We start from the raw sequence: 12,609 nt of genomic DNA on the forward strand, positions 1-12,609 counted from the left end.
CCAGCACTCCCCGAGCCCAGGGTTGGAGAAGCGTGGCCGGCTGCCAGGACCCTCAGGCTCCTGTACACCAGGAGAGCTGTCCAGAGCCTCACAGGAGACCAGAAGAGGGGGCCAGGTAAAGGAGCCTGTGAGGACCTGGCCAAGGGTCGGCTCACCTGTGGAGGGGTGTGGCAGACGGGCCGGTGGCTGGGCCATCCCGAGGGCCCGAGTCCTGGGCTGCCCACCTGGAGACATCCGTGGGAAGGTGTCCACGTGGAACAGTTTCAGTAACCTCTCGGCCTGCTGCTAGGTGCTGGGCAGGCAGTGGGGGCCTGCGCCTGGTCCCCAGCAGAGCTGGGAAGGAAACCATGGCCCTTGCAGAGGCTGACGGGGCAGTGCTGCTCCTGGAGGGAGTGGGGCACTGCAGAGGCGCTGACCAACGGGGCCGGGCCTCAGGTGGGAGCAAAACTGAGGTGGCTTCTCAGGGAAAGCCACTGAAACTGGGGCATGAGAGCCAGCTGCTGAGGAGGGAAAAGGCACAGAAGGGGCCGGAGGGTGGCAGCAGGTGGCAAAGCAATAGGCCCGTGGCTGTGCCCAGGGCAGAGCACTCGGCCTTCATCTCACATACGAGAGGAACTTGACCTATGGGTACCTGAGGTGTGGAAGGCAGAGTCCTACCCAAAACCTGCCTCTGAGTTCCCACCTGTGAAATCCCTTCCCTTGGAGGTGGGGTAGGACCTGTGACTATGATGGGATGGCTAGGATAATCAGGTGAGCTCTTAACAAGGACTGGAAGCCACAGAAATGTGCTCCCCTGACCTCCCAGCAGCTAGCATGCTAGCAGAGGGGCCATAGGCAGGGACTGTGGGCAGTCACTTGCTGCTGGGAGCCTCAGGCCTATAACACAAGCCGCTGGATGCTGCCAGCAGCCAGAGCTCAGAAGAGGACCCTGGGCATCAGGCAAGATCTCCGCCAGGGCCCACAGCCAGATTTCAGCCTGGTGAGCCCGTGAGTAAAAGAAAGACCTTCCAAACCCCAGATAAGCAAGTAGGTATTTGCAGCCACCAAGTCTGCAGCGGTTTGTTGTGCAGCAGTAGAAAACACGGAGGTCAGCAAGAAAAACCTAGAAGCAGTGGAAAGGAAGGGGCCCTTCCCTCCTCTGAGAGAAAGGAATGGTTCACGTGAGGCTCAAGGTTGCGCTGGTGCTGCTGGCGGTGGAGATGCCCAATGGAAGCCACTCATCCGAGCTCCTGTCGCTGGATGGGAGTTGAGCCTGTGGAGTAAGTCGTGCACTTCACGGAACTGTGATGCTGAAGCCGATTTCTCAATGAACTCAATCTATACTCATCTTAAGAAGCATGACTCGGTGGAAGTCTGTTCACCAGTGGACTTTGTTGACAGGCTGGAGAGACTGCAAGAAAGAACAGTGAACTACATCAGCATGGATGGCAAGAGGCTGAGACAAACAAGGATCCAAACAGCCGAAAACACCCAGATGCAGCCGGTGAAGGCCGAGTGAACCAGACGTTGAACTAAAGGCTTTGCATCTGGAGCATCACAGAACATTGCTGAAGTCCAACGCTGAAACACCAGTCCTAGCATGTGACCTCCTGGGTCCTTGATCACCCACATCCCGGGCTCCACTGAAGACCCTCTGGTTGCACCCTGGCAGAAAAAGTGATAATTCTTTCCTCCTGGGAGATGGCACAGCCACCTACTAAACTCAAGGAGACTGTGGACTTGTCTTCCAACCCAAGGAGAAGAGTTTGGATTTGGCCATTACTACTACCTCTAGTAATTGGGTTTCAGTGAGCCTGGTGTGGATCGGAGGAAAGGGAGTCCTGCTCCCGGGTCTCTGGGGAAGACCTGTCCTCATGAGTCTTCAGATCCCAACCCCTAGGAGCCCAGCAGGAACCCTAAGGGCTCCTGGTGACGAAGGGGGGATTCTGCGGGCTCTGTGAGGGCCCCAGCAGTGCTTGCACGGTGTTCATGTCGGACCCGCAGAGGGCCATGGCTAGAACACTAGGGCACTGAATGCTGCTCCTTGGCCAAGTGGCACCTCTGCACACCTCTGCGGGAAACCTGTGCTGGCCAGTAGGTGAAGGTCAAGGAGGTCCTGGGCTCCAACCATGGGGTTGTTTGCTTCTACCTCAAGCAGTCAACCCAAACCTTCTGAGTTGTTTTCTTCCCAGACCCCCCCCCCTCTCTCCAACATAGATTTTACTAATGCTCATATCAGATGCTGTGGTGCTCAGATTTCAACTGAGCTGAAATTTAGAGGAGTAGAGGACACTCCAACACAACCACACCCTATGAGGCCGCAAATGTTTTATTCTTCCAACTCAAGTATGTGGTTAATCCCAGGTATCTACAGTGCATTTGCCTGTTTACCAATTTTAAAATGACATTTGAAAAAGTCTTTCTTATTTTTGTGGACAAGAAATGAGAGAGAAGAGCTATTTAATAATGTGTTTATAATTAATTAAGCAAGTCTATTAACAATAAAATTCTTATCTATAGTTTATTAGGCCCCTTCCACATACTGGATGGATGGTGAAGCACATCCCACACTGTGTTAAGAGTTTTGCTTTGTTTTTTTTTTTTGCAGGTTTTGGGGGGATTGAACCCAGGGGCACTACACCACTGAGCCAAATACCCATCTCTTTTAAAAAACTTTTGAGACAGGTCTTCTAAATTGCCCAGGCTGGCCTTGAGCTTGTGATCCTCCAGCCTCAGGCTCCTGAGGTTCTGGAATCACAGGCATGGCCGCCATGCCCAGAGCATTGCTAGAATTCTGAAGCCTATGGAAGCAGGAGCAGAAAGCAGCCCAGACTTGGGCCTCTGGATCCCACGCTCCCTCCACGAGAGCTTGGCATCCAGTGCTGAGCAGTGGTGGGTCCACCCAGGGACGCTCTGTAGCACCTGGTGCAAGCGCAGCATGTCCTTTCCCACCATGCAGGTGCATCTCGGGTGGGAATATCGTCGTGTTCAGCAGGACACAGTTACACGTAATGCCAAGCTGGGACCAATCTCCAGTATTTCCAATAACACAGCAAACTAAATCCCAAAGTAAGGCTGAGGCCTCAGTTCAAAATCTCAATGGCACAAGTGTGCAGTGCCCCCGAGCGGGCATGGCGTCAGCACACCAGCCCAGAGCTGCAAAGCATGTTCGGCAGTGTGGTCTGCTGCCCACGGATCTGAAGGCAGACGGCCGCCGCTCACCATCTCTTTCTGTCCTGTCAGGATCATCTGGAAGTCGAGCCTGGCTCTGAAGGCGGAGGATGCCAGACCCCACTGCTCCCTGAAATTCAACGCGGCCGTTCTTCTAAACCCACATTGAACAGAAAGGAACATGGGAGCAGGCCCACCCATGTATACAGGAAGGGCTGCTCGGGGTGTGGGGAGCAGGCAGGGTTTTCTCTTTTGCAGTGTAGCCATCAAACATCCAGCTTGAAACTGCATTTGTGCGATAAGACTCGCGAGAAGGTGGAATGGCACGGTGTGAAATGATCTGATAGCACGAAAAATTGTTGTTAGGAGGTGTTGGCACTTGAAAAACAACATGTCTCGTTCCTATTGGCTTCGGCCTGAGCTTTCTCCTGGAATATTCTGCATGGTCCTGTCTGGAATGAGAGCTGACAGGAAGCGCAGCGCGCCCCCCAACGCGGTGCCCTTCCTCAGGCTCAGGAATGGCCAGGCAGCTCGCGGCCACACAAGCGCTGGTTTGCCGACTGCTTTTTCTTTTTCAAGTTTCATTTATTTTGATTGACAAATAATAATTGTATCCCTTTGTGGGTACATGATGTTCCCTTACATCTGTGCCTTGTAGGCTGGCCCGTCAGGCTGGTTAGCATAACCATCACCTTTTAAAAGAAGCTTATTTGTACAATGGGACACGAGCTAGCCTTTAAAAAGCAGGAAGTCCTGTCATTGGTGACAACATGGACTATCCAGGAGGACATCATGCTAAGTGAAATAAGCCAGGCACAGAGAGACACGCACCTCATCATCTCATTGAACATGAAGTCTAAAAAGTAGAACTGCAGGGAGTAGAAGGTAGAACAGCGGCTACAGAGGTGGGCAGAGGCGGGCAGAGGCGGGCAGAGGCGGGTAGACAGAGGGGTGGAGCCCGTGCTCAAGTCCGGGTGATCAAGGATTTTAGTGAAGTTTACCAGAGACAAACGGCCACACACGCAGCCCAAGTCCAATGCCTCTGATGCCTGAGTGGCTCCCTGGCCTCTGGCTTCTCTTCTGGAAACCTCGGCAGGGATTGCTGTTGTTGTTGTATGTCCAAAAGGACGAGCACAGTCACGTTCCCCTCCACAGCCTGGCCGGTGCTCATGTGCTCTCGGTCAGCACTTCAGCTCGGTCACCACTGGTGGGCTTCTTCTCACAGCCCACCACCCCTTCTCCTGAGCCCCACCCTTCACTGCTCAGCCCTGGACCCTCCACCTGCGTTTCCACCTGAGTCCATTGAAACGCTGATGTCAGCAACGCTTCTTCTGTTTGCTCTACAACAACAGCTTTTAGGGTGGACTTCCTCCTTGTATAGAAGTAAGTCTCAGTTCTTCCTAAGTTGGAGCCTTCAGTATGTTCACAGGAGAGAGTGAAGGAGTGCGTGTGTGTGCGTGTGTGCGCGTGTGAGTGCGTGTGTGTGCTCGTGCTCAAAGGAGAGGGGGGCGGGAGAGAACTACAGAGTACCAGGAATTATCTATGCATAAAGAAATTAAAAGAGAATATTTTCCAGAGCAATTGAAGCCCATCTCCTGAACAATGACGACAGCTCCTCATTTTCGACAACAATAGAGGGCACGTAGGAGTCAGCTCATTAGAATATCTGCGGCTCTTTTCTGTTCTCTCTGCATTAAGCCCCCATAATGTCAGTTGTCACTTATTAATGACAATTAACTAGTAATCAGCAGTGAGACTCTTCGAGGTGGTCTTTGCCTGACAGGTGAAGAAAGAGAACATTGCGTAGTGCCACACAGTGACACGGAGCCTTCAAAGGGAGCCCGGCATTTCCATAAATTATTTCAGAAAGAAATTTTCCTTTATACATTCTCTCTAAAGCTTAAGGATCTTTAACCCTAGAAAGGCCACACTCCCTCTCCTTCTCGTGATGCTTTCCTTACAAGTGAGATCTCTAAAGCATCGACAGCTGCTGTAATGGGTTCTCCCATCCACCAGTCACCTTGATTCTGAGTCTTTTCCCACTTTAAGCTGCTTAGGTTATGTCTACTTATGATGCATAATCTTAATTATGTCCACCCATGATACATAACCTTGGTCATGCCCACCTATGATGCAAAACCTAGGTCTTGTCCACCTACCATGCATAATCTTAGTCTTGTCCACCCTCCATACATAACTTGGTCTTGTTCACTCACGACACATAACCTTGGCCTTGTCCACTTGCCTTGTATAACCTCGGTGCTGTCTACCTATCATGCATAATTTGGTCTTGTCCACTCATGACACATAACCTAGGTCTTATCCATCAGCCACGCATAACCTTGGACTTGTTTGCCCATCATGCATAACTTTGGTGAAGCCTTTATGGCTACACTTGTTGAATTTCATCAGCTACTCCTTTGGACCAGTGGCTCAATTCTATCTTTGCAGTCTTTCTGCCTCTGTCTTTCTGTATCCCTGTTTTTCTCTCTCCTTCATGTGCATCTATTTATTCTTCTCTCCTTACTAATACCCTGGCAGAATGACTACCTTTTTTAGAATTGAAATGGAAATTGTAAACCCAATCACACGTCAGAATTCTCCAGCCTTACTTATCTGTATGGGGTCTACCCTGAGTCTTAGCTTTCCTATTACTCTCCTAAGACCAAACAAAAACAAATAAACGAAACACCATCCCCATCCCCTGTATCTAGACTTTGTGGACACAGATGACAGATAGGCACTTATCTGATAACACACACCTGCCCTCCACAGCTCCTCCTCTGGGTTCCTCCAGGATGCTGAAATCTTGACTAATCTGAAGGACTTGAGGTAGTAGGGCTTTCTGAGAAGTCTATCAAATATTGCTGCAGGATAAAAATGTTTATTTTGTCTTTTTGAGACTTTAGAAAAAGCCAAATTTTCCCTGGGGAAGAGACATGAGGATACCACATGGTGGAGAAAACAAGTGCAGCCAGGGTTCTACCTGCCAGGACCACACTGAGCAGGGCACTGCCAGGTTCACGCAATTAAAAAAGAAAAAAAAAAAAAGGTTGGTGCATCTATTCATGTTAGAACAATGCTATTAGTTTGTTCCCCTAGCGTGGAAACTGTTGGCACAGGACGTGACCCTGAACCAACACTGAACCATCAGGTTCCAACCTGCACCAGGATTCCACTCTGCAAGAGGTGCTCCTGGAAGCAGGTAGCGAGAAACTCCAAGATCCAAGTGCCTTCACAAAAGGAGAGGATGCTTTTATTGAAACAACTTTTAAGAAAACTGAGAGGTCAACTGGAAACAGTAACTTTGTGACCCTTTGTTTCATAAACCCATTGTTTCCTCGGAGAAGCTCAGAGTGACAGGAACTTGCTGCCTCTGCACCCCCAGCCATTGTTTTGTGGGAAGGGTTTGTTCAGAGGATATTGCAATGCTTCCATGACAACAAATAAGATGCTACATGTTGCGAGGCTCTAACTAGCTCACTGGAACTCGAGGCAGAAAAGTCACTTCCATTTATAAAAACAATCCCTCTGCAAAGAACTGTCATTGTAAATGCCTTCCTAGTTAAAAAAAAAAAAAAAGGAAAGATATTCTTCATAGTAATCTGAAATTTGAACAAAGTCCTTTCCATCCAATTTCTGCCTAAAGATTATTTCACATTTTAATGCCATTGGTTTTCACTTACTGATAAAGGAATGGTGGAAAGGGAAGATGTCCCAACCAAGGCGTCCAGAGTCCATGTATGGGATGTGGTCATTTGTCATGCCATTCAATGCCATGGAAGCCCATGGTCCCACTAAAGGAGAGCACTATTTGAATGTCATCCAAAGATTCTGCATGTCAAAGTTAATGACTTTTTAAATTTCATGGCTCTAAAAGAATAAGGACAGGGAAATCCAAGAGGAGAATAGATTGCTCTTAAAGTAGAAATTCGATTTTACTAAGTTATAAATAATGGTGTACAGATTAAATGCAAATTTATGGCACTACTGTCTCTTAAAGTTAACAAATCAAGGCATAACTAAATATTTGCTTTCCATAATGTTAATGATGTTAGTAAAGGTTGAAATTGGCAAATGCAATGATTAATTGATCAATAATTAACTGATTTAAAATTGAGCATAACAGTACAGGGTATTTATCAGAAAGTTATGACTTAGAAATATGACTCAATCATATTTCAATTTCATTTCACATCATCTGAAACTGCACTTCATAAAGTATTTTAAATTTCTCACCTTCTTAGTTTTCCTGTGATACAGAACACACTATACATTCCATATTTTATTGTTCAACAAAGAGAAAGGGAAATTCTTAGTTCCAGTCAAGTGTTGACAACTGGAAAAAACCACCCTAAGATACCATCTCACTCCAGTAAGATTGGCAGACATTATGAAGTCAAACAACAATAAGTGCTGGTGAGGATGTGGGGAAAAGGGTACACTTGTACATTGCTGGTGGGACTGCAAATTGGTGCAGCCAATTTGGAAAGCAGTATGGAGATTTCTTGGAAAGCTGGGAATGGAACCACCATTTGACCCAGCTATTCCCCTTCTCGGTCTATTCCCTAAAGACCTAAAAAGAGCATGCTACAGGGACACTGCTACATCGATGTTCATAGCAGCACAATTCACAATAGCAAGACTGTGGAACCAACCTAGATGCCCTTCAATAGACGAATGGATAAAAAAAAAATGTGGCATTTATACACAATGGAGTATTACTCTGCATTAAAAAATGACAAAATCATAGAATTTGCAGGGAAATGAATGGCATTAGAGCAGATTATGCTAAGTGAAGCTAGCCAATCCCTAAAAAACAAATGCCAAATGTCTTCTTTGATATAAGGAGAGTGACTAAGAACAGAGTAGGGACGAAGAACATGAGAAGAAGATTAACATTAAACAGGGATGAGAGGTGGGAGGGAAAGGGAAAGAGAAGGGAAATTGCATGGAAAGGGAAGGAGACCCTCAGGGTTATACAAAATTACATACAAGAGGAAGTGAGGGGAAAGGGAAAAAAAATACAAGGGGGAGAAATGAATGACAGTAGAGGGGGTAGAGAGAGAAGAGGGGAGGGGAGGGGAGGGGAGGGGGGATAGTAGAGGATAGGAAAGGCAGCAGAATACAACAGACACTAGTATGGCAATATGTAAATCAATGGATGTGTAACTGATGTGATTCTGCAATCTGTATACGGGGTAAAAATGGGAGTTCATAACCCACTTGAATCAAAGTGTGAAATATGATATATCAAGAACTATGTAATGTTTTGAACAACCAACAATAAAAATTAAAAAAAAAAAGAAAGATGGTGGAATAAGATGGACATCATTACCCTAAAGTTACATGTATGACTGCACATATGGTACGACACTACATCTTATACAACCAGAGAAATGAAAAGTTGTGCTGCAATTGTGTACAGTGAATCAAAATGCACTCTGCTGTCATAAATGCCTAATTAGAATAAATAAATAAATTAATTTTTAAAAATGCAAAAAAAAAATGTATTAAAAGAAGAAAATCAACTGAAGGGAAGAAAATATTTTAATCTTGTGAACGGCCTGTAGAAAACGCAGCTATGTAAGAGTCCTACCGAGGCTGGCTGATGGCACCAGTTAGCAGAATGGGGCCTTCCTCCTCATTCACATAGAGACTGATGGTCCCCGTCTAACTGTCCCCAGCGCCTCTCCATTAATGCACCTGTCAGTCAAGCAAGTTTTCAAAGAAAAATATCCTTGTGATTTCAGCTTTTTTTAAATAATGTTTCAGTCTTAAAGACATCTTTTAAATTCATCTGTAAGCAGTGTATTTTCTCTATTTTTTAGTTTCTATGTATGCCATATCTCAAATATTTTAACAAAATGTGATCAAATACATGCCCACTGCTTCTACTGTCTGTCTGAAGTAAAATACCTGTAATGCCTCATTCTTGACCAGTCAGGTCAAACTGAAAATGACTGACCAGTTATGGTCAGCTTCTTAATGGCTATTGGTGAGAAATCTTCTTGCTCTGTGTGGAGAACCACTCCCAGCACTCCAGGGGGCCTCCTGACCACGATGCAGGTACCACCCTCCTTGCTGTCCTCAACACTGGCCCTTGAGAAACCTGGGTCCCAGACATTGGGCTCTCGGTTAGTGCCCCATGACCTTGAGCTCTGGAGCACCTCCCTGCAGGAGCGACTTCTGGCGGAGATTTCTACAGTGGTCCATGTCTCCCATCTTCCAGCCACAAGCGTTTTATTTTATAGACTGCATCCTTGGTGGTCACTCTCATCTTGCCAAGTACTCTACTTTTTTCAAATTATTTTTGTTTACTACTCAATATTAATTGTAAATTACTAACATAAAACATGGAATTTGGAGCTTTCTTCCTATTAGCAAGTCAAGCAATTTGGAGACAGTACAAAAGCCCACTGTTGACCTGAAGCCATTGGGGGCATTTTATGAGACACAGTACTGTGGGCTAAAGTGGGAGAAAAGGATTGATAGCTAGTCATCTCATGTTAATCCTCGGGGGGCCCAGGGAAACCCTTTCCTTCTGTGTTGCTGGGTTGTATGTGAAGCTTGCATGATGGCACCTGAGATTAAATGGAATCCAAACTCAGGAGCAAGGACTCCGAAAGTCATACATGTTCTTAAGCAATATTCTCTTTAAATCACATAAATAAATAACAGACTTTTAATTTATCATAAATTTAATAATCTATATTATATTGGCCAGTTAAAGAAAATGGCCTATTTAAAAAAAAAAATCACACCTCTACATTCATAAAGCAAAGTTGTGTAGGCATGGTGGCTCTCCAGCAAATGGCCATGTGACCCAGCACCAGCTCTACTGTGAGCAACCTGGGCACATGTTTTACACTGTGGTATAGAAATTTCAGGTCTAAGTATTTGTTTTAAGGAAATAATTGGTAACATCCACAACAATATTAAGTGGGATGTTCTTTGAACTCATTGTAAGAGTGAAAATCTGAAAAGATATGTGTTGTTTTAGAAAAATTAGCTGGCAAGAAACTGATTAAATAAAGTACATCCCAATAATTAAACACTTCATGATTGGGAGAGCTACATTATCTGTTGCCAGGTAAGAGAAAGGAGGCACAAACTAGGTTCAGCCCACTTCCTGTTTATAGGAAAATGGAAAAAGGCCAGCACTAAAGGGACCCTTCTCTAGATATAAATAGTCATTTCTATTTCTTTCTTTAGGCCTTTGTTTTCCATTTTCTGCAATGACTATGCATTACTGTGGTCCTAAGAGAATCACATAAAAAGCACAAGTATCTCTCCACTGGAGAGTCTACTCTTTGGGATCTTAAAAGTTTACACGGTCATTACTTAGCTTTCACAGTACCAGCATCTCCAGAGAAACTGTAATGAAGTAGGTAACAAGAAAATCATACCTTGGAAAAGAGAAACCGTTATTGGTATGCACAGGTTTCTAAAAGTTCCTAAGTAGTTTGGATTTGCTGTAGACTAAGGTTGACAGCTCTTTAAAGATCATCAGTTGCAGAAATGGGGAGACACAGAGGTTAAGCTTCTGTCTGTGTACACGGTCTTCAAGTTTGTTTCTCTCACATGAACTACTCTCCATCATCATTTCACTGGTTCTCTTCTAATACCAATGAAGCAACAGCGACATCTCCCCGTACCTACATCCTGGGGAACATCTCCAATGTTCTAAGAGCCTACATGTGAAGGGAAAATATTTGAATAGTTATTAAATCCAAGGTCCAAGCTGCAACATCATGAGAAATGTGGTTATGTTTGTCTGTGCACAGTGACAGGCCAACCCAACAGAAATGCTGGCCAAGACGTCACCTAGCTCCTCTCTGGCCTCCTGCCCTTGGCCCTCCTCCCACACCTACAACTGGGATGGGTGGCTGGCTCCCCCAGCCCTTCAGGGCCACTTTGTCCCCGTGCCTCAGAAGAGACAGGTCCGTTGCCCACCCAGGGCTAAATAGGATTCAAGGGACAGGAGACCTCATGCCACGTGAGGGGCCTATTTGCTGGGACACAAAACAGGACAACAGATTTACTTAAGCAGATGGAGAAGGTAGAAATGAGTGAACCTTCAAGCTGTGGGCATTGGATTTGCGGATTATTCCGTCTCTTTCTATGTGTGCAGACTGGGCTTCTGCATCAGCAGGCATACCTGTGTACAACTGAAGTCAGTAAAACTCACAGCAAACGCACTTTTTGTTCAGATCCAGAAAAATAAGGTGTTGCGATTTGCAACAGTTGGTGTCTGCTGAAAGGATGTGCAGCCTCAGGCCCAGGTTGTTCTCATCACCGTCCACCAGCCCAGGCTGAGCTCTGCGCCCCAACTCCCAGGTGTGGGCTCTAGCTCCCTGGAGCCTGTCATTGGGTGATAAATCACAGGGGTTCTGTGGCAAAAGCTTTGGCGGCTCAAAGCCCAAGTTCTGTCCATCGAGAACCATATGACCATGAGCAAGCACCTCTCCTTGCTGTGCTTGGGCTGTGCTGCAAACTGGACGTGAAAGTGTGGGTCCCAGAGCAAGGAGGTGTAAGAGCGGAATAAGTGCCCTGTGTGTAGCACACTCAGCACAGACCCTGGCACACAGTAGGACTCGGTCACGTTGAGTGGGATCACCACCTTCAGTAGTATTAAGAAACTGACTCTCCTGCCCATTGACTGGGAACTCGGACTGAGATACTGAGGATAGTATGCAGCCTGTTACAAAGCACAGGGAACACAGTCCCAGGGGGGAACCCCGAATTCTCTCCAGTGATCAGAGTTCAAATTGCAGCAGCTCTGACATTCCTGTGGCTTATCAGGACTGTCCCCACCAGCCCCTCCTGGGCAGCCTCACTGCCCTGCAACTGCACCTGCTGCCTCACCCTCTTACTAGGAGGGTGAAATACCTGTGGGCCTGTGGTAAAACGAATATAACTTCCGAGGATGAATATGCAAAGACCCCACGCTACCGCCACAGGCCTGATTGGTATTCCTTGCTGTCACCTCTGAGCCCAAAGTACATAATCACCCAGTAATTGAACTGAAATGTCTAAATGGTTGAAGCTCCTAAAGGACACAGCTATTTACCAATGAAAAAAAAATCAGAAAAATTCAGCAAACCTCCCTGGCGCTCTGCCGCATTAGCACAGAAGCCCGTGCAAACATGACTCACCCAGACCCGGGCCTCCCCTCCATCATCAAGGAAGCAGAGTGATCCTCACCATCGTGGGCGATGCGGGAAATAATTAAAATATCACAACTGCTTAGCTGCGTCTGAACAGAGCTGTGTAAGTTCTAACCTTTCTCAGGACATAAATCTGACGAAAAATTTTAAAAAGGTAAAAAGTGAAATCCTCTGCTTAAATGCTTCCAGGGAGGTTAAAAAAAAAAAAAAGACGAGTATAGAGAGCATCAGTGTCCATGTGTCCCTCAAAATGGACTGAGCAGGGAATCCTGGACTCATGGCCACGTCA

The sequence above is a fragment of the Marmota flaviventris genome, chromosome 16 (genome assembly GCF_047511675.1).
Source record: "Marmota flaviventris isolate mMarFla1 chromosome 16, mMarFla1.hap1, whole genome shotgun sequence".
NCBI lineage: Eukaryota > Metazoa > Chordata > Mammalia > Rodentia > Sciuridae > Marmota > Marmota flaviventris.